General features: G+C 32.8%; 2 long non-coding RNA genes across 2 annotated transcripts; one reads left to right on the top strand and one right to left on the bottom strand.

The window, feature by feature from the left end:
* Positions 1–207: 207 nt before the first annotated feature.
* On the top strand, positions 208–23,576 carry LOC114295524 (uncharacterized). The gene is made up of 2 exons (XR_014338283.1): positions 208–599; positions 23,246–23,576. It is a non-coding gene; the product is annotated as an uncharacterized LOC114295524 (long non-coding RNA).
* On the bottom strand, positions 16,189–22,793 carry LOC145797140 (uncharacterized). The gene is made up of 3 exons (XR_014338284.1): positions 22,481–22,793; positions 16,711–16,816; positions 16,189–16,302 (listed from the first exon to the last, which is right to left on the bottom strand). It is a non-coding gene; the product is annotated as an uncharacterized LOC145797140 (long non-coding RNA).
* Positions 23,577–24,122: the final 546 nt, after the last annotated feature.

Raw genomic sequence — 24,122 nt, 5'->3', positions numbered from 1 at the left:
ATTCCTATATAGATTTAGGTTTGTGGCTTTGATACCATGAAGATTTTAGAAAAGAGAAAGAGATTAAGGAATGGTTGTGGTATCATCCCTTTTATTTTTTATATTAATAAAGATTAATAATTATAAGAAAGTCTTAAGGCATAAAATAATTACAATCGAATAATAACTCAACTAATAATATACTATTCTAAGAAATATATCAAAGATGTGAACATTCATCATGTAATATAGTTCACAAACATTCCTAGCAATTCAGTGGAACAAGAAGTGGAGTTAAAAAAATTCTTTCAGAGTTCATAATTAGTTCAGCTAAAATTATGAGTAAAAGAATGGATATTTTGTTTAAGGAGTATAAAATCAGTAATTTCAATGATTTGACTACATTGGAAAAAAAGGCATTGAAGTAGATGTAGTCAATATCATTTCCTAAATAAAACATAAATTTGATCTGTTTAGGAAGTGTCCCACTATTAGATTTTGTTACTTTTAAACAGATCAAATTTATGTTTTATTTTGGAAAATTGAGGGTGGTGGCGGTAGAAAATCGAGGGTTGGTTTCAGGGTTAGGGTTTCAAAACCACCAACACCATTACATTCTGGTAAGCCCTCTTCCACTCAGTCTCTATCTCTCTCTATGTTGGAATTTTGAACTTGATATTTAGAATGTGAATGTGTTGATTATTGCCAGAGTTTGAATTTTATTTTGTGCTCATCAGTACGCTTACATATGGATGTGAAAAACAAAAATTTCAGACAGAGCAATCAAATTAAGGAAGATTAGATTTTCTGGAGGAATAGAGAAGATCCAAAAGGAATTTCATCCATGGCATATTGAAGGTCTCTTCTACGACATAATTTAGCTCTACCCCTAGATTGGGTTTATCTAACCCCCTCCATCAAATTGAATTTTGATCTCATCTCAGATCTTCACCTTGTATGACATTTGTTTAGTGGGTTTGCTGCTTCGTTCCTTGGATTTGTTTCCTTTTTTGTTTGATCGTATACATGATGTATATCTATACTATATATACTATTATATTAAGTGAGGCCATTTTTTAGTATCATGAATCTTTTGCTATGTGACATTTATATAATAAGTAAATAAATAAAATAATCTACAATAACTTCCCACTCAACCACATTCTCTAAATAACTCCTCTACAATAACTTCTCTTCTCCAATAACTTACTTTTATCATTTTTCTTTTTTATTTTTTTCTTTCTTCCTCTCCTTCTACAATGGTTTTTCTCTTTTAAAGAAAGTACAAAATTGTTTGATACAATTATTATCAATGATTGAAACTTTTGTTTATTTGTTTTGTTTTTGGTATGAATTTTGTTCTTTTTTTTTTTCCTTCCTCTCCTTTTACCATCATTCTGTTACATGGTTTTTTTTTTTTTTTTAACATTTTGATTTTTCAAAGAAGGAGATTGCGTATGTTGAAGATACCCAAAGTGCTGACTCATATAAGAGTTGGTCTTTTGGTGAGTCATTATGCAGAATTTACATTCATAGAATTTGTATTCCTGTTTTTTTTCCCAGGTTATTTTACACAAATTTATACAATTTTTTTTTTCCTCTCCAAAAGTTGTCTTACAACTTATATGCATAATTCCAGTTCAAAAACTTATATACATAATTTATTTATTTTTCTAGATTATTTTACAACTTTGTGTTGACTTTTCAAGTAGTTACCAATCAATATTTATTTTTTTTTTCTTTGATTGAGTAAAAAAAAAAGGTGTTCTGAATTTTTATAGTAGTATAGATAATATATATATATATATATATATTTAATTTTAATATCCACCAATAGTTCATATAAGAAATTGAGTTAATCAACCAAACTACTGTGAAATAATGAACCAGCTCTATCATTACAACAACTACATCAAACCCATCGGACAATTAACTCAACGTCCATGAAAAATAGATAAACAGTGACCCATATTTATAGGACAAAGAAATTCAAGAAATAAATATATAATATGTATTTTGTTTGTTTGTATAAATTCTGTAATTCTTTAATAGTTTTTTTTTATTTCTTCTTCATGTTGCAAAAATAAAATAAAATAAAAAACTCCATTTTCATTTTCTTCATTACGTTGATTAAAAAAATACAAAAAATAAAATTAACTGTATAGATTTTGTGTATATATTATCTTTGTGAGTATATTTTTATTTTCTTTGTTTATAGATTTTGTGCACACATATATTAGATGCTTTATACACAGTATAGATAGATGCCAATTTTACAATACAAACTTGAATTTAAATTATATAGGTTATCATTCTAAGTATAAATTTATTTATTTTTATATAGATTTTATTGTATACATTTTAAATATATAAAAAAAAATTATGACTTTGTATTCTTCAGAAGAAAAGCTCTTTGTTTCTTTTTGTATATTGATTTAATAAGTTAATAGAGAAGTCAGAAAAAGAAAACAAAAAAGAAGAAAAGAAGGTTTTACTCATTGTGTGTTCAATTTTTTCCTTTCCATCATTTATTTTTTATTTTTTATTTTTTTTTAAGTTAGGAAAACTATTTTTCAATTTCTAAATTGTTTCTAAAAAAGTAGTATTCCAAACTTTAAAAAAAAAAAAAAATAAAATTTGCACACACAAAAAATAAAAATAAAAATAAAAATGAGGATGTTCTTAAACATTTTTTGAAACACAAATAATAATAATAATAATAATAATAATAATAATAATAAACAAAAAAATTTCTTAATTCTTGGATGAATGAGAATAGTAAGTTAAAAATATATTCCAAAAGCTTATTTATTTTAGAAAAAAGAATGAGAAAGAAATAGATATTCAGAATATTTTTAAATTTCAATATATTCCAAAAGTTTCATTATATTATCAAGTTCCTTAGGAAAAAAAATGTGACTATTATTTTACTTCATTTATATAAAAAACAATTCAATGTAATTGTTTATATTTCTTTGGGTATATCAAATCTATTTAACTATAAATATTCTAAAAATTTTGGATTTATAATTTTTAAAAAGAGTACTATTTTTTTAAGAATTAATAATTTATTTTGTTTATATCAAAATTGTAAGTGTTCTCTATTTTTTTTTTAAAAATAAATTTGTAATGTATAATCATTTTTTTAAAATAATATATATATTTTTTAATTTGCACACACATCGTGTGTGCTCCACCACTAGTATATGTACAAGGTCAATTACATTTGTAGTGCCTAAATATGAGATTTGTGTATTTTGATCCCCGATGTATAAACTGTGTCAATTTAGTCCCGAATACATAAAAAGAGTTTCAATTTGATCTATATATGTAATTTTAGATATTAAAATGAGACAGATCACATACTTTGCCGTTACAGCCCTAGGTCAGATCTCTCTCTTTGTATTTCTTAAAATCTAGAGATGATGATACCAGGTTTGAGTGTCCCAATTTAAATGATACCTATTTTCTACATGTTTTGTTTAATTGTGTCTTCAATTTTTTTATTATTTGTTTGTTTCCCTTCTTTTTATGAAAAAAGAAATACTAATGTTAAATTTTCAATTAATGGTTAAATTATTCAACTATTGCTGAAGATAATGTTTTAGAGCAGTGATTTAATTTTTTCTGTTTAATCATTTTCCCTGTATATATTCAGTGTTCTGCTTATATTTTTGGAAGTCCTTTGATTTTTGGATCTGCAAAGGTTTTAAAAATATACCCAGCTGAAAAGTAGAGGGAGGGTAGTATAGGAGCTTTCTGTGGTTGACAAAACAAAAAGGTCCTAAGTTCGAGGTCAAAGGCTAAAATAAAACAGCATACTCAATTCAGTTGGTTGTTCTGTAAGTTTCACAAGAAAACAAAAAGAAAAAGAATAAGAAAATTGTGGCATGTTGGGGGGTGGGTGGGTGGGTGGGTGGGTTGTATTTGATTCTTTAATTCCTTTGACTCATGATGCTCATCACCATTCCAACAATAACAATAAAGTCAAATAATGCTCTCCATCATAGTAATTGATGAAATGCAAAATCAATTGGTATCTCTTGATAACTGCTGCACCCTACATGATTGCCCAATTTGCTCTATGACAGTGCACACTTCAAAGTTTTTTTTAGATAAATTAGGTTAGTAGAAGGGGCGCATTATACCTTTTGGTGCTGTTAGAGAAGATGATGTTGGTCAAGTAAGCTTGAAATTTAATACCTATTATCAGTTTCCTTGGGTGCTTCCTTTTGATACCTATTATCATCTTCCATTTTTGCCCTTTTAAAGCATGAATTTCCACGTTCCTAGTTAAATCTATCTTAGACATTGTCCTTTGAGAATGAATTTTTCTGTTATTCTAGAGGCATAGGAATGAGATCTAATAAATTTTGTTTAATTCTTAAAGAATTTTTTTTGATGGCATTGTGACTGTTGTCGCTGTTTTTGTGCAAACTAACTGTTTGCAAAGTTTTGTGCTTGAAATTACATGATTTGATATATTTCCATAATTGTAGATTTGGTAAAGAAATTGGCTAGGTATTAGACATGCAAAGTTAATTAAGAGAGTGACATTAATTGATGAAATTTTGAAACCTGGCTATTTTAATATGTTTTTAAGTAGTATAGTTCAAATTAAGGCAATTTTTGGGAAATTCAATTTACTAAACAGTTTAAGATATTTAATGTTGAATGGATCCATCATATCTGTTCTAGATCTGGTGTGCAACTCACTCCATTCAAAGCTCTCAAATCAAATTGAAAGTTTTTTAACCACTCGTAAGTTCTTTCCTGCAACTTCTGAATAGTTTTTATGTTTCTTGTCTTCAATTTATCATGGAATCTACTTTTACTTAATTTTTTCTCTGCTTTAGTAATTTTTGCTGATAAAAAAAGAGAAGATGATACATAAGTTATATTAGCATAATAAAACTTCTGACATTCTTCGATTTCTATATTGAAAGTAGTATAATGTCCATTATGTCAATTTTTCATAGTAGTATAGCTTCAAAGTTTGGGAAAGTCTATAGTACATTTTGTTTAAAAAATGTATGGTACATAGAAAATCAATGGTTCAGATTGAGCCACATCATTAAAAGTGATCTGGTAAGCAGGTCACTTTTTATAGTTATGAGCCAAAATCATATTTGTTCATAACTAGAATCAAATTAATCATAATTTAGTTATGAGCTCTCATCACATATCTCATAACCACATCTCATAACCAGCACCATTTTGTTGATAACCAATATCATATATTTCATAACTACAATCACATATCTCATAACTACATCTCATAACCAATATCCTTTAGCTCATAATCACACCACTTTGATCATAACCAATATCACATATCTCATAACATTAATCACATATCTCATAACTACTACCCATATAACTCATAACCACATCTTATAACCAATCCCCCTTTGACTCATAACCAACATTACATATCTCATAATCAACACCCTTTTACTCATAACCACATCACTTTGATCATAACCAATATCACATATCTTATAACTAATAATCACATATCTCATAACCAAATACTCTTTTAACTCATAACTACACCACTTTGCTCATAACCAAAATCACATATCTCACAAACAACAATCATATATTTCATAACCATTACCCATATATCTCATAACCAACAGTCTTTGGCTCATAACTAACCTCACATATATCATAACCACTAATCACATATCTCATAACACTCTTTGGCTCATAGTCACACCACTTTGATCATAATTAACATCACATATCTCATAACCATTAGTTATAAATCTCATAATCAATACTCTTTGGCTCATAACCATACCACTTTACTTATAACCACTAATCACATATCTCATAACCAACATTCTTTGGCTCATAACCACACCACTTTACTCATAACCACTAATCACATATCTCATAAGCACACCACACTACAAAAAAAGTGGGCTTATGAGGCGGAACTTTTTGTGACGGCACAACTTGCTGTCTCAAAAAATGTGACTTTTAGAGACGGCACAACTTGCCATCGCTAAAAAATGTGACTTTTTGAGATGGCACAACTTGTCGTCGCAAAAAATGTGACTTTTGGAGACGGCACAACTTCCCGTCTCAAAAAAATGTGACTTTTTGAGACGGCACAACTTCCCATTGCCAAAAAATGTAACTTTTTGAGACGGCACAACTTGCCGTCGCAAAAAAATAGAGTATTTGCGACGACAGAAATTGCTGTCACAAAAAAAAAAAAAGTATTTGGGACGGTACCAGCTGCAGTTACAAAAAAAAAAAAGAAGAGTTTTTTGCGATCGTAATACATACCGTTGCAAAAAAAAAAGTTAAAAAAAATATATATATATATATATTGTGGCTTTGAGATGGCTTCATATATATATAGTCATAAAATGGTTTAAATAAATACAACAGTATTTTTCTATTACAAAAAAAAATAAAAAAAATAAAAACGACATCGTTTTACTCTTTTGAACATTTCTTTTTTCACCAATTTTTTCATCTTTCTATCTCTGTCTCTCTTCTCTTTCTCTCTCTCACTCATAACTCTTCTTTGTCTGTCTGTCTCTCTCTTTCTCTATGTGTCTCTGTCTCTCTTATCTCTCTTTCTCTCATTCATCACTCTTCTTTGTCTGTCTGTCTCTTTCTTTCTCTCTATGTCTCTGTCTCTCTTATCTTTCTCTCTCTCACTCATCATTCATCACTCTTCTCTGTCTGTCTGTCTCTCTCTCTTTCTCTTTGTGTCTCTCGTCCATCTTTCTTCTCTTCATCTCTCTCATCTCTCTTCTCTTTATTTCTCTCGCTCTCTCGCTCATCTCTCTCTGTCTCTCTCGTTTATCTCTTTTCGCTCTTTATCTCTCTCTCTCTCTCTCTTTGTCTATATCTTTTCATCCATTTTTTTTATCTTCCTTCCTTTCTCTCTTCTCTTTCTCTCTCTCACTCATCACTCTTCTCTGTCTGTCTGTCTGTTTATCTGTCTCTCTCTCTCTGTGTGTCTCTCACTCATCTATCTCTTCTCTCATCTCTTTTCTCTCTCTGTCTCTTTCACTCATCTCTCTTCTCTTTATCTCTCTCGTTTATCTCTCTTCTCTCTCATCTCTCTCATCTCTCATCTTTCTCTATCTCTCTCGCTCATCTCTCTTCTCTTTCACCATCACCATCACCATCACCATCACCATCACCATCACCATCATCTCTTATCCACCACCTTCACCACTACTGCCGCTTCCTTTCCTCTATCACAAAAAATTAGTTGATGATTTTTAGTAACAAAAAAAAAATAGGCCGCAGAAAAATATTTTTCATTGACTACAAAAAATTAACTTTTATTTTAGTAGAAAATATTTTTCATTAAAATATTACCCCCACTTCTACCAAATAAAAAATAATAATATTTTTTTAAAAAAAATTCATTAACTACAAAAAAAAATATATTTTAACAAAAAATAAATTTTTTTGATGACGACAACCCCGCCGCAAAAAAAAAAAAAAAAATTAAACGACGTAATTTTATTATTTAAATTTCATTTGTAACTCAAAAAAATATATATATTTTTTTATTTTTTATTCCCCCCCCCCAAACAAAAAAATCCCCAATCTCAAACCCAAAAATCCCTAATCTCTTCTTACCTCCCCTCTCTCTCTCTCTCTCTCTCTCTCTCGATTGACGTCGAGCGGCGGAGGAGCAGTGTCGGCCTCCTCAACTTTACGCCTACATTTTTAATTCCTAATAGGCAGTTACAACATACCCATGCAACTTTTGTGAGGGGATTCTTGAATCCAGTGAGTATTCTAACAGTTACTTGTAGCATTCAAAAATTCATTACTCATATGCTTAGTTACACTGTTTTCCCCTTACTGCATATCACCTTTCAATTTGCTAAATATTGACGGTTTGCTGTGGCCAAGGCATATTTTGGCCTGCATTCTGCATCGGCAATTCTAGAACTGGTAGGTACTGTAGAGAGTTCTGATCTTCCATTCACAAGCATTTCTGTTCTCAAGCAACATGGTGAGAATGATATGAGCTACAAGATATTTTCTCGTGAACCAGTAGCAGCAGATGCATTGCTGGATCGTATTTTTAGGTAAGCCGTAAATCTCATTTAATTATTGCAGGAAAGACTGATCTATTGCTTTTTTTCATTTTAGTAGTTTCTTTGTGTTGTGGGAAGATTTATTTAATATGTGCTAATGTCCCAATTACAAATCCTGAAGTTTTAAAAGGAACTGTTATAAGTGAAAACCTAAACTTGATAGTTTGAAGATGTGAGCAAGCATCACATAATATATAAAGTGCCTAATTAGCAGAATTTCATTGATTTTCATAGACCAATCAGATAACTGAATTTATCAGAAGTTCAAAATGTTTGATGGTTTGTTAATTCTTGCCATTGTAGTGTGCGGACGAAGACAATTAGAATAAATTGGGGAGCTTATCCTCATTACAAGACACCGGTTTGTTAATTCTTGCCGTTGTATGTGAATTTTTGTTTGTATATTTGTGATTCAAATATTGTTGCAGTTTGAAAATGTTGAATGTACATTATTGTAATTTGAGTGCCTCCCTCTCTGCTAGGAGAAATTTTTCTCTCCAGTTATACGTTGTCATATATCTCCCTCATTGCATATGTATCATTTGACTACTGCTTTTTCCTTCTTTTTTTTTTCTTCTCCCATTTAATCAAATAGAAAAATGCTATCTATTTATCCTGAATGAGAGTTATCTAGTTGAGATTAAATTTGTGTAATGTGGAGTTGATATGTAGAATAATTTTAAATCACAAGATGACAATTTTGGACAGTTAAGTCTAGATTTGTATTGTAGTATTACTGAATCAAATAACCTAATATCAATTTATTTTCTGTCTCATACTTTTTGATGTCTTAGAGAGCCCTTTTTTTTTTTAATTTATAAAAATTATGTTTTCTTTTCTTCTTTTTAAAATCTTAATTGCACACCGAGTACAATGCTCTTGTTCAATTTTTTCTTTTCTTTTTGGGTGTATCACATAACTCTTTTTTTTTCTTCTAAGGTGTTTCAGAACTCTGTGTGTGTGTGTTCAATCTACTTTCCCAAATCTATCTCTATTTATTGTTTCTTACTTTTCTTTTTATGAATTTCTACTTGAACACAAAATTGCTTAGTTTCAAAGCAGTTCATCTCCATCTCTCTTTTGTTTTTAATTTTTAATGAAATGCAAAGTTTTTCCTACTGAGCTTTCTGTTGTATATTTCTTATAAAACACGGTTCGTTATATTTTTAATAATTTTTTTTTAAAATTTCTTTGTTTTGGTATAATTTAGACTCATTTTGTATATACTTCTCAAAAATGTTAATTCACATACAAATTGTTACGAGTAGGATGTTATGATCGTTGACCTATAACCCTTTTTTAATGACTCAACATAGAATCCCAATTTTAGGAGAGAAAGATTTAAATTAACTTGAAATGCAGTAGTCAAATAAGAACTTCAGTTAATTTGACTGAGTGTATAACACTTGATAGAATAGAATGATAAAATGGTTCAATATATGTTCAAAAAATCGAAAACCCATCTTCATTTAGTCCCATTTCCTTTGAAGAAAGACTTGATTTTGTTTTTCCAAGTGTAATTTACGAGATTAGGTTGATTGTTTGTGTTATTTAATGTTTTTGTGGTTGAATCTATGTTGCTCAAGACTTGGTAGGTCCACTACACTACAAGAAAAGTAGGCTTAAAACACGGAAACATTTGCAACAGCACACTTGTCGCCTCAAAAAGTGACTTTTTCACTTGTTTTAGCAAGCTACATGCCTCAATGTATGTCTCTCTCTCTCTCTCTCTCACTCGCTCTACAACTTGTTTCTCTCCCTTTCTCCATCTCCATTCTATGAAACCCTAAAGCGAAATCCCCTTCTTCGAAACTACCCCTTTCACCTTTGTGAACTCACTGGGTTGGTTTATAAAATTGGGAAAATATGATTTGAATAGGTTTAGGTTTTTTATGTTTGTTAGTTGTGTTGATTCCTTATATATATATATACTTGAAATTTGGCTTGTGTGTGAAATCTGATGTGTGGGTAATTGAATTTTGTACTCATGTAACTGATATGAGACTAATTTTTTATTTGAAATCTGTTTATTTGATTTTCTAACAATTACTTGAAATTTTTTATGTGTGAAATTAGGAAATTTTTTATGTGTGAAATTTTCTAACAATTACTTGAAATTTTGTGTGTGAAATGTGTTTATTCATGTAACTGATATACTTGAAATTTTTTATTTTTCTAACAATTGCTCTTGTGGTGGCTTGATTTTCCTATGAGAAACAAAATTAAAGTGGTTTGGATGTATTACCTTTAGCAATTTTCTGGGAATTGTATAAAGGGGTAAAAATATTGTTAATGTTTTCAAATTGTACCTAATTTGAGCTGATTGTGTTTCCACAGGTAGATGGGGGATCAAACATTGAAAACTTGGGGTTGTAAAACATTCAAGCTCAAATAAGAATGGTGCTAGCATTTATGTTGGCATCCCTCATGCCTAGGGTTCATAACAAGCCAGGTTTTATTATTTACTTTTTTTTTTGGTTCAATATGATTGCAGTTCAGCAGATATAACAATTGGAAGTATTAGTAAGCATGATCTTCGTAGATTTCTGCGATGGGCTGCCACCCATCTTGGATATCCATCTTTAGCAGAAATTGAAGCTGCTCCCCCCACTGCTGAATTGGAGCCTATACGGTCCAACTACAGCCAGGTATTGAATTAAGCACATTTCTATATTCTTGTCCTTGATATTTTGTTCTTTTTGTATGTGTGTTTCTTCTGCTGTCAAATTTTGTTTCATTAATGCATTGATGTTCTTGATGTTGACGGCATACAAAGCTTCTTTCAAGTTTACATTTTTGTTGGTTATCATCTGGAATCAAAAGAAGTTCCTAGAGTTATGTAGGTCAAAATCTGAGCTACATTTTTTTTTTTGGGGTGTGGAACAGCTGGGTGAAGTGGACATGGGAATGACATATGAGGAACTTTCAGTCTACGGAAGGTTGCGAAAGATTTTCCACTATGGTGCTGTATCCATGTTCCAGGTTTGTTTTAAATTTCCTAATACTTAAGTAAGACCTCAAAATAGAAAGCATCATTATTTATAAGCTTCCATATATGAAATCATTCGAAGGATATATTTAGGTTATGCATGCATGAGTTTGACATATCAATGTATGTCGTAAATATAAGTTTGACATTAAAAAATTTAAATATTAGAAAAATTCGTTGTAAATAGAAGTCTTGGTATATCTCAAGCGTGAAACTTTTCGACATTCAACTTTTAGAAGATTACGTGAGCTTGTTTCATTATGCATGATTAAATATATAAGGTTGTTGGCTTTAAATTTGTTCATATTTTTTTTATTTGTTATGATTTCATTCTTCTTTTAGAATCTCTGCTATAAATGGGGTGCAAAACTGACTCCATCAGAGGTGGCTGATACAGTGAAGCACTATGACAAGATAAGTGGAAGAAGCCGAGGGTTTGGAGATCCATTGTCCGTGGTGGAACCAAGAAGTAGACACTCGAAAAACAAAATTTGTGTTTCTTTGTTATATAGATTTTGTTAACTTCAGGGCCTCTAGGGTTTGGAGATCTACTGTCCGTGTTGTTAAAACTTATGTTGGCTTCAAATGATTGGAATCTATCCACAAAAAAAGAAAAATAGTTTTTTATATATATAATGTATAAATTGTTGTTTTTTGCATAGTGTTCATGTGAGGAATGAAACTTTAATGGGTTTTTAATATTTGAGCATTCCACTTTCATAAAAATGAAAGAAGGGTTCTATAATTGTAAGCACATTGTGTGAAGAGGACTGGAGTTCTGCATTTTTATGAACATGAGCTTCAAATTTTATGATCCAAACACATCCTCAAGGAAAGAAGTTGATACGGATGCATGAGGTGTTGTGTTTGAATTCATTGTGACAATCCAATATCTATTTGCCTGCAGGTCAGGTCAGGTCAGCTCTGAAGTGGGAGATAAAAAGTAGAGAAAATCAACAGAGAAAGATAGGTGTTATGTTTATGTAAGAACGGTAGATCATGTTTGAGATATGTTCGTTTTAGGTTTCCCCTAGCAGGATCCTTGCTATGATCTGCCTTTGTGGCTTTGTATTATGCTACCTTTGTCTCATAGAAAAGTTATGTATGTCTTGTTCAATTTCCTTCCCTTCTTTTTTTTGCCTTTTCCTTTTCCTTTTTCTTTTCAATCAAAATATATATCCAGAAATACCTTCCAGTGTAATATACCTGCAGTTCTTTATGTGATGATGTTTTTCCTGGGCATCGATTGTGGTCTTCCTTTTTGGTGCTGTTGTTTCAGACGTTGGCTGAAGATAAAAAAGAATGTCTTCAATTAGTCTTTTCTAAAGGGGAGAAGAATACATGCATACATTTTTTCTTTTCTTTTTTGTTTAAATGGTCATTTTGAACAACAGGAGTTCCCTAGGGGTGGTCTACATTGCGGTGTGGATTTGACTGGTAAAATATACTCAATTTTCCACAACTGAATACAAGTAAATGTGTTAGAAGGTTTTCCACAAAAAATTCGACTGCTTGGTATTGTATTGATTTCAATCTGTTTTGATGTTTGCAATGTGTATGGCATATTTGGTAGATTTCGGATTTGCTTAAGTTGAAAGTCTTAACTTCATGTATGAAGTTAATGTATTATGAGATTAATTTATACTCATGTCAATTATTTGAATCATTTATTTCATATGATAAGATGTGAAGAACATGCAAAAAATATGTTGCTCGGGGAAACCTAAATGGAACATTTCAAATCTATTGCAATAGTTCCCATTGTTGTGCATTGACCTTGTAACAGTTGCCATTACCCTAGCAATAGTGTCACCCAAAGCCCTCTTAGCTCTTTGCAATTCAGAAAAAACTAACTCAACCCACAGTTCCATAGGAAAATCTCAGAATCAAATATAGAAACAATAATATTAACCATCACTCTGTTGTCAACTAAAAATAACATCTTCAACCACCTTTGTGGTAACCTTAAAAAATAACTATAGAGTGGTAACATCACAATAGTCACAGGAGCATATTTTAATTTCCCCTGCTTCCTTGATTATAATTTTTACTTGCATATAATTAAAAAATGTATGCTTCTCATAATTAACTACCCAAAATAGGACGGCTCATTTAGTAAGGTTACATCTATCAAATCACATGTCATGTATCAATCTCATATGTTTATCAAATATCTTGTGTATCAATCTCATCTGTTTATTGAACATCTTGAGTATTTTCTGTCCCTAATGAATTAACTGCATATCGGCAACATTTCTCCAAGACAGCATCATGAACCTGCAAAATATCTACCACTCATCAACCAAGGAGAAGATTGGAAAATTTTAAATATTATGGCCAGAACAAATAAAATAAATAAATAAAAGTACCTGCAAAATAAAAAATAAAATAAAAACAAAAATACAGGTTCTAGGATCAGAAAGCTATAAATGCAAGATATCGTGAAATAGACAACACATCCAATGGCTGTTATGTGTCTAATCCCATATACTTCATAGAATTTCAATGGCCCTTTTGTGTCCCATGAACTCTTGGAAACCTGGTGAACCAGAGTTAGCATCTATACATGATAGATTAGATGTTCCAAACTAAATGGGACCATTAAGTTACCACACTTAACCAGATTGTGAAATGGACATGCCTGCCCAACAAATTCTTGAAGAACAAGCCCCCGATTGGGATGCTAGTGAATCTATGGATATATCTCTTTCATAAAATAAAAAATATATATTTTAACATAAAAGGACTTCAGAGGAATGAGTTCATCATAATGTGTTCTAAATGCCTTTGAATGACCAAACCAGCCATTTAAGATTCCTAGGAGCCGGTGAACCATGAAGTTAATGAGAAATTGTTCAACAAGCTAGAAAGATAAATCCAATGAAGTGATTGGGAATCTTCAGAAGATTAGTCAGAGTATAACATTGTGACTGGGAATCTTCAGAAGATTAGTCAGTGTAACATTGTTTTTCTTAAACAATCTGGGTTTATAGCACGTACATAAATTATAGCGACCCCGGTCTTTTCCCATTTGATTATTGTATCCGGACTTAGGTTCCGTAGCTCCTGCCATTGTATTATGATTGTTACCGTCCTTTAATTTCCTATTTCTGAGTTGGGAGATGCAATGGGCAGGTTTATAGCAGGTTGGTTGAGCTTGGGAGCAAAGGGTTGCTGCCCAGAATTTTGACCCTTCGCTCGAGCGAGAAGTTATTCGCTCGAGCGAGCTCTTTGTTTTGGTCCGTCGCTTGAGCCAGGGTTTCTTAGATCGAGCGAGGATTGCGTTTTGTAGTAAGACCTGAGAGCAGAGGTTTTTGGCTCGAGCGAGCTTTTCTTCGCTCGAGCGAGTTAGTTCGTTCTTCGCTCGAGCGGGAGTTCCTTCGCTCGAGCATGTGTCTGGTTACAGACCTGAGGGTTTGAGTTCTTCGCTCGAGCGAGATTTCTTTCGCTCGAGCGAGCTTTTGGGTTGTTGGCTCGAGCAAGGCCTCCTTGGCTTGAGCGTAGCTTTTCTGTGTCTGGTCGCTCGAGCGACCAAGTCTTCGCTCGAGCGAGCCTGTCCAGTTTAATTAGACAGCAGCGGGTTTTTAATCAGTTTTCATCATCTTTTTAGATTCCAAACCCTAAGGTCCGACTTCTCTCCCTCCCTACTCACCTTCTCTCTTAGGTTTGATCTATTTAGAGGGTGTTTCTACCCTAGTTGCTTTATTAAAAAGATAGAGGGAGTCGAGGGCTTTCATTTAATCTGAACATTTGGCGGTTTGGAGCACATTGGTATTGGGTATTCATCTTTGTCTTCTCCATTTTGGGTTGTTTTCTTCGAGGTAGGGATTTCCTACTCCATTTTATAAGTTTTGTTCTAAGTTTTGGTATTTTGATAAGTTGGGGTTACTTTGGTAATTTTGGGAAAACCCTAGTTGTTTAAATTAATTAATTTGAATAATTAATTTAAGGAAATTGGGGAATTTGGTTAAATTCATGAAATTGAGAAATTTATTGCTTAAATGGTGTAGTTGGATAATGTAAATCACTCGCCCATTGAATTGTTGATATATTTATTTCCAGTCTAGAAATAACTGTTTTGGGCTATCGGTGGAGGATAGTCGTGATTGTTGTAGACATTGCATGTGGATTAGGAATAACTGAAACTAATCACATTGGTTAAGTCATTAATTTTGATTATTGCATTGATACAGAAAATACGTGTATTGATTGAGCATTGCATTTGCATACATTGTTTTGTGTGGGAGGAGATAGGGGATGTACTCCACGGTTTAGGGGAAGATAGGGGATGGACCTCTAAACCGGATTTTGTTTGGGAGGAGATAGGGGATGGACTCCATTAGCATCACTTTTATGTGTGCTTATTTATATAGAAGTGTTTTTATTGATATAGCACTAAAATGTGTATCAATCTGGAAGTATGAAGTGTTTTGATTTGAGCTTGAGTCTCATTTGTTTGTTGATATTGGAAGGATGTGAATATGATATATATAATTCACTGTTGTAAGTTTGGCCAGGTTCTGAGCCATGTTGATAAAGTTGGAAAGTAAAACGTGTCTTAGACAATAGTGTCATGAGACTGTAAAATGGAGTAATTGATTATCTTGGTTAACCATCTGTTGAATGCTATTGCTTTATTCATTGCTTATATGTGGTTTAGTATATTTCTACTGGGCTGTGGCTCACCCTTTATGGAAACATCATTTTCAGGTTCAGGTGATAAGCTACCTCCAAGGACTTAGCTTGGAAGGACTTGGACTTTGAAGACTATTTCTAGTTATTTGTTTTATTTTTTCGTTGTTAGTACATGTAAACACTCAAGCCTAGGGCTTTATTTATATTTGAGTTAGAACTCATACTTTTGTGTCCAAGTGTTGGCTTGGAAAGATGTAAGCCGTTAGGGCATTTAATTTGATGTTACATGTAATGTTTTTGTTTAGTAAGACTCTGATGAATATTATAATGAATTATTGAAGTGTTTTCTTTAAATAATGCATGTCATTGATATATATAATGGGTTAATTTTTAGGGCGTTACATAAATGATGTTACGATCATTAATAAATTCTTTATTCGTAGTTTAGTGGTGGTTTTGTTTAATGATTTTGAAAATATATATATCTGAGGAGAGAAACTCACGTCGATGGCAGGAAATGATTATGACTTCATAAAGCATATAACTTTAGCTATGCACTTTGAAGCATCTTAGATGTGGGAACAATTGAAGCAGTTCTTCACGACTTCGTCTCTCTGAGGGAAAAATATACACATCAAAAAAAGGAAAGAAAAAAAAGAAAGAAACAACAGGAGAATCTACTAGTGTGTTACACGAAAAAAAATAAATAATAAAAAATAAAAAATAAAAAAATAAATAAGGGCAAAATACAAAGCCCACAAAGCCGTAGTTAAACTCTTGCTCCAATGTCAAAAGTGGCAAACCCCAAGCAAATCAAATTGACAACCAAAATAGGAAAAGCTATAAAAACCAACAAATCTAATGGAATTCCTATGGTGACTTAGAAGAATTTGAGTGGTGTAAAAGTAGTTAGGTTGACTGATTTGTTCTACAAAATATTACAAACTAAGAAGATGGTTGATGATTGAAAGAAAAATGCTCTTGGCACATGTATATAAGAAAAAATGTGATATGATATACCTTGATGCCAATGCATCCATTCACATCGAGGGTTGTAAGTGTGTTTGAGAAGAACCTTGACAGGGCCTCCAAGCACTTATCAGTAACACCAATAATACCAAACAAGCTGCTGTTTTTCCATCCATGAAATCAGTAACAGATGTTATATCAAGAGGAAACTTTTTAATAGCCAGAAGATGACTGCACGACCATACGATTTCACCATAACAGTATGGAATGGCCAATGCTCATCAATCTTGCTAGTACTCTGTATTTGATACTAGATGTGCATGTTGCACTAAAATTGTTTCAGCAAGGTTGCAATAAAATTCAATCAATAAAAAATTTGAACAATATGACAATGACCATCGTGTCATAGCTCAACTCAACTCAACTCGACAAGGCTTTATCCCAAATCCCAATTTCTTTAGTGTAAGCTACATGGATCCATTTCCTTGAATTGATTATGATAAATACAGCTGCATAAATTACAGATTTCATTTTAAGTTCATTCCAAATTATAGTTCAGCTTTCATATTTTCTGCATGCCATGTTCCAATAACTTGGGTATGGATGTCAGAGGTGTGTATGTGCCTAAAATCGGATTTATCTATTTCCAAATTTAAGAAATGAGGGACACAGCTAAATGTGATATTACTTAATGCTCTTTTGTTTTTGTTTCTAATGCTAAAATGGTGTTTTTATGTAACATAGAGCATCAACCACCGATACTATACCCAATTTGAAGCAACAATATCCAATTCACATAATAAGGGAGTTTTGACTTCATGGCATAATCGCATGGTATGCTCTTAAAAGCTTCTAAAGGCACAAAGCAGACATAAAATGCATCAATTTTTCACATTCAATAATATTAGTCTCATCAAGATTTAACCCCATGGGGCCGAGCGGTAAAGACATAAGAATAAGATCCAAGGTCACAAGTTTGAGTCTCCCAAGGGGCCACTAGAGATTTGTGGTTGTTAACTTCAGGCCATATGCTTTCAACGTTCAATGCATACAAAATACGATTTTAAAATGGAATCCAAAAGGCTTTGACTAAAAATTAAAATAAAACATTTCTACAACTTACACTAGAATGTTGAATTAGAGCACAAATTCCCATTAGTCTACATCCAAGATGCTCTATACCATCTTCAAATAATTGGACTATGTTATAAGTCAATTTTTACCTTGTTCTTTCAATAATCAAACAATAACAACATGTTTTCTGTAAGAAAAAAGCACAAAATCTGCAATAGCACAAATGAATAGAACATGCAAGTGATGCAAACATATTTTCCAAAACCATAATTAATTTTTTTTTTCTTGCCATACCCATTGAAAGGTTTTAATTTGCAATTGCAATCACTGCCAAACTTCCAAAGCATGGGTAAGTTCTGTCAATGGCCTATTGGCATAATTGATGAGTCATAGGTACTAACATTTCAATAAGAATAGTTGAAAACAAAAGGAATAACAAATGGCATACTACCATAAAAGTTGCTATTTAAAAGCAACTTTAACTTAGAAGTCAAGAGAGAAGGTCAAATAATGTTTTCCTGAAGAGTAGGTAACACAAAACAATTTACTAAGAGCTATTAGTTTTGGGTCCTCCAGGTACCACTCCTCATTTCCCCATTATGCTACCTAATTAGATGCTACAGATTCACCGTAAATCTAAAATTGGTAAAAAAAAAAAATTAATACAAGAGATATAATTACTAATTTATTAAATATATGATTTCAAGGTCTAAAGATCGACACAAACAATCAAGAAAACTAATGGGTATAAGGGTAAATTATATGTATGCATATATACATACCTATATGCATATGATATGCTATCTCTATGTGTGTGTATATATATAAACAACGCCCAAATAGTACACATTAATATGTGTTGGGGAGGGAACAGATTGGGTACACACCTAACCTTTGACATAGTACACAGAGTGGCTGCCTCGAGACTTAAACTCATAACTTCAAGGTTATTAGGCTAAGATTTTTACCATTGAACCAATGGTCACCCCTGTGTGTGTGCACGCGGATATATATATATATATGTATATCTCAAATATACAAATATGAGAAAGTAACATTTCTCATAGGAAAGTAAGTTTCCAGTAAACCAAAAAATGGGTAAACAAGAAGTATTATCATTGAATCTGTAAACAATGTTCAAGATTATCATTATCAAAGGGTTCAATAAAACCACAATACACATACACACAACGAAATGATTTTCTAGATAATAATTTTTGAAGAATTCATCAAGAAAATTGGTTGCACCTGTCTTCAACTAGCCTAAGAAAAGAATTCATCAAAAAAAAATTATTTATATTTTTTGGAAAATTTTGATAAAACTCTAATTTGAACGAGAGTGTTAAGATGAGTTGGGTTTTCCCATATCACACTAATCTTGAAGACAACTTTCAATCCAAAATTTCATATCAGGAAGTACTAAACAATCCAAGAAGGCTCTTTTGATTCTAACATATTAATCAGAAACTCAAACAAGGTCTACAATTTCTTACATATCTATTGGCTTTCCTAAAAAAATCATATGATCAAAACAAGACCCAGATAACTTATTCTATCAAACAACACCATTCAAGCTCGATCCACAGATCATCTTAAGATAAGTAAAAACACCAATTAGATTATTTTATTTTATTATAAATTTTCTTTTACACATTATTATGTTAAAATTAGTGTTTGTTTTATATGTCTAGATTTTTTTATTATAGCGATCCCGGGTTTACCCTTGTTGTACAGTGATCCGGACATGGGTCCGTGGATGATAGTAGTTGATTATTACCTGGTGTGCATCCTTTCTTACTTTGTATTTGAGTTATAGGATGTGCTGGGCAGATTTGTTACAGGTTGGTTAAGATTAGAAACCAAAACTAGTTGCCCAGATTTTGACCTGTCCGCTCGAGCGGGGGTTTTGGCGCTCGAGCGGGAGTTTCACCCATCCAGTATTTCGTGTTCCTGCAAAACTTCTGCAGATGTGATTTCTACGCTCGAGCGGGTTTCCCTGCGCTCGAGCGGGTCTGTTGGCGCTCGAGCGGGTAGTACTTTCTGGGTTTAAGTTCTGGGAAGGGGAAATCTACGCTCGAGCGGACTGGTTTTCGCGCTCGAGCGGATGTGTCTTATTCTGTGTCTTGGCGCTCGAGCGGGCCTTATTGCGCTCGAGCGTGTCCAGATTTTTGTTCTTGACGCTCGAGCGTTGTGTTTTCCGCTCGAGCGGGAATGTCGTATAACAGAGGGCAGCTGGGCATTTTTGAATCACTTTCTACACTTCCTCTCTCTCTCTTACTTTCTAAAAAGATATTTTGAGAGCCTCTCTCTCTAGAAACTCCCTTCTCTCTAGGGTTTGATCTAGTTAGAGTACTTTCCTTCCCTTTACCCTTTGTAAAGGTTGTGTTGATCGTCGAGGGCTTCGTTTTGATCCGTGAATCTTGGAGTTTGGAGCATTTTAGTTTTCTACATCTTCTCCTCTTGGGCTCCGAATTTGAGGTAGGGATAACCTACTCCATCTTATGAACTTTGTCTTTGAATTTTAGCATTTTGATATGTTGGGGGTTGTTGGGTAATTTTGAGAATGTTTTGGGCCTTTGTGAAATTTTACAAAAGTTAGGGTTTTAGATATATAAACCTATATGCATGTTAGGCATAGAGAAATGAGATTAATGTTGAGACATTGATGGAAATGGAACCTTAGGGTTGTTTTGTGAATTATGGTAATTTGCCCTAATTGATTTAATTAATTAATGTATTTAATTAATTGAAGAAAACGAGGTATTGAATTGAGAATGTTGAAATTGGGAATGTATGAGATTAAAGAGTGTAGTCAAATCTTTTATTACTCATCCAGTTGAAGTGTTGGTATATTATCCACTTGTGCATTTATTTCCTGCTTAGAAATAATTGCTTTGGGCTACCGGTGGAGGGTAGTGTTGATTGTTGTAGACAATGCATGATGATTAGGCAAACTAAAACTAATCAATTGGATGTGTCATAGAGTATGATGGTTGATAGAATACATTAACTTTATGTATCTGTATATTGTGCATGTGACCAATGTGTTCATATGCATTATGTGTAGACGGTTGACAGAATACATTAATTTTATGTATTGATTGATTGCATATGTGATTCTGTGTTTATATGCATTACTTGTGTATGGAAGGAGATGGGGGATGTACTCCACGGTTTAGGGGAAGATGGGGGATGTACCTCTAAACCGGTTATTGGAATGTTGATACAGCTCATATGCTTATCTGTTGAAGTATTGATATAGCTCATATGCTTATCTGTTGAAGTATTGATATAGCTCATATGCTTATCTGTTGAAGTATTGATATAGCTCATATGCTTATCTCTGTTGAAGTATTGATACAGCTCATATGCTTATCTGTTGAAGTATTGATACAGCTCATATGCTTATCTGTTGAAGTATTGATATGGCTCATATGCTTATCTGTTGAAGTACTGATATAGCTCATATGCTTATCTCTGTTGAAGTATTGATATAGCTCATATGCTTATCTGTTGTAGTAGTGATATAGCTCATATGCTTATCTATTGAAAGGTTTGTTTGATTTGATATAGCACTAAAATGTATATCGTCATTGTTTGCGAAATATGGAAGTAGTTTATGTGTTATTGATACAACACCAAAATGTGTATCCACCTTGGATTTCGAAAGTGTTCTAGTGATGAACTATAATCTCATCAAATGTTTTGGCCAGAGTACTGAGCCTTGTTTTTAAACTCAAGGTTGAATAAGAAAAGAAAAGTGAATTGTAACGTAGACTTGGCTGTCATGGAACTTTTATGAGATGTAAATGGAAGTGTAAGTTTTGACCATCTATCAGTTGCTAATCTTTTAGGCATTGTTCATAGTCGGTTTAGTATATTTCTACTGGGCTCTGGCTCACCCTATATGGGAACATCATTTTCAGGTACAGGTAGCATGCCACCTCTGAAGACATAGCTTGGGAGGCTAGAGGCAGACATACTTTTGTTGACTTATTCTTTCTTGATTGTATTACATATAGATTCGAGCCTAGAACTTAATGTGTATTTAAGCTAGCACCCTCTTTTGTAACCAAGTGTTAACTTGGAAAGCTGTAAGCCCGTAAGGCATTTGCTTCTGTTGTAACCATGTAATACTTTTGTAATGAAATACTCTGATGAATAGATGAATGTGGACTTTTATGTATCAATGCATGTCCCTATATGGATGGGTTTAATGTTGTTATTTTGAGGGCGTTACATTTATTTTACTTGTGTCTAATAAAAATTTGGATCTGCCAAACTTTAAAAAAAAAAAAAAAAAAAAAAAACTAAAACTTAAAAGTAATTTTGTAGCTTAAAAATAGAGAAATTTTATTTTATATAAAAATTTACATTGTAAAAAAAACTCGTTTAGATTTTTCTCCTTAGGTGCACTTTTAGATTTTCTCAAAAAAGCTTGAGCTGGGTCGCCTGTGTGTTTAATCAGCATGTAGACGTATAATGCTATAGCAAAGAGAAAGCAATTAAACAAATACCAATATGATTGAGAACCGATGTTAATTTTGATTGTGAACAAAACTTAATATCATCAGTAATTCACTTTTTAGGGTTAGGGTTTTGAAATCAAAGCCCTATCTTGGGTGGTTACATATGTTAATTTTGATTGAGAACAAACCTTAATATTAGATATTCAATAAGGGTTGGGGTTTTGAAATCAAAGCTCCAATGGCACAGCTATCTTGGGTGGCTGTAAATAGGAACATACCTGACCTACAGAAGAGAGCTCTCGTAAATATTCAATTCGACTAGAAGGGAAAATATTTGCTGACAAACCCATGGTGGAGACGTGAACAGAGTGATGGCTTGTGAAGAAGATGTCGACAACGGTGGCGTGGATCGCCGACGGGGCTGGTGGTCTTTAGCCATGGCGGAAGCTTCGGCTATGGTGGAAGAGAAAAGAAAGGTGAAGAGCAAGAGAGAGAGGGAGGCCAATCGTTCTTCTCTCGCTATGGTGGAAGAGAAGAGAAAGGTGAAGAGCAAGCGAGAGAGCCTATGGTGGAAGAGAAGAGAAAGGTGAAGAACGGTTGCCCCGACGCTTGACCGTTGGACTTCGACAATCTCTGCAGCTTCAGCTATGGTGGAAGAGAGGAGGGAGGAGAAGAGCAAGAGCAAGAGCACGAACCAGAGCAAGAGAGGGAGGCAACTGACTTGGGACCGTTGGACTTCTGATTTTGGCAACCGGTTAGACCAATTGCCAATTCAAAATTAAATTATTAAAATAATTTAGTTATATGATAGTTATAAGATAATATGGTATATATAAATAACTAAATATAACTAAGTTATGAGTTAATATGAGAATAGTTATGATTTATATGATATTAGTTATGATATCAAACCACATAATCTCATAACTAATGTATGGTACATCCAAATGTACCATAGCATCACCCTTATTTTTTATTAGTGCGTGTTTGTCTATTTTTGGTGGCCATACAAATCTCGTTACTTACATTTCATCATGCCACAGGATAGGTACCATGTCAGGTTCCCATAGCGAGGAGGAATCAATGGAGCTAAAGGTGCATACAATGATCAAGCTCAACAAATGGACAGAGATGGTTGAAACCCCACTGAAAATATCACCCCTTTTTTGTGAACAGTATTGTACTTGATGGATGATTTAAAAATTGGTTTTGTGGGGACTAAATTTCAATGGTTTTCATGTGTGGATGAATGTAAATTTGCATGGCTTCTTTATGGTTGATGTAATATTTGGATTATGTAAATTTGATTTTGGTAATCCACCGATGTGTAGGTTGTAAATTTTTTGAATGCCAACAAATGTATATGTTATTTGGATATTGAGGATATTTGTCAAAGTTAATTTTTTTTATGTCAATCCTTTTTTATCTTTGTTTTTGAGAGGACTACCATGTTGCTGATATACTTGCAAATGAATCCATGTTTGGTGAGTGCATGTTGATCCATTATGAACATTTTTTCCTATGAAATTGTTGAGAAATGCCTAACAAATTCATCTTCATTCGATTGTGCAGTCAATTGGTGATCAAATTCTTTGCAATTTTGTCCTAATCGATTGCAAAATCCGCCAGAGAATGTCTCAAGTTAATTGCATCTATTGCATTTCCAGAGAAGAGGATAGGATATCATGGCCTGACGTTGCTTTTTGTTGAAAGACCTTAAACATTGATATTGATTACAAACTCATTGTAATATTATCGTACCTGTGAGGGTTCTACTTTTTTGTACTGTGTGACTTAATTACCCAGCTTCTTGTCCCTGTCTAGTCAAGAAGAATATATTTATTATCATAGCATGGAAATGTGAGGCCATAAGGACTATGGACCCAATAAATTGACAGAGGTTCTCTCCAGTTGGGTTTC

Source organism: Camellia sinensis, chromosome 8 (assembly GCF_055761805.1).
Source record: "Camellia sinensis isolate YWXY chromosome 8, ASM5576180v1, whole genome shotgun sequence".
Lineage (NCBI taxonomy): Eukaryota > Viridiplantae > Streptophyta > Magnoliopsida > Ericales > Theaceae > Camellia > Camellia sinensis.
The sequence above is the reverse complement of the archived record's forward strand: the minus strand, read 5'-3'. Positions and strand labels throughout refer to the sequence as shown.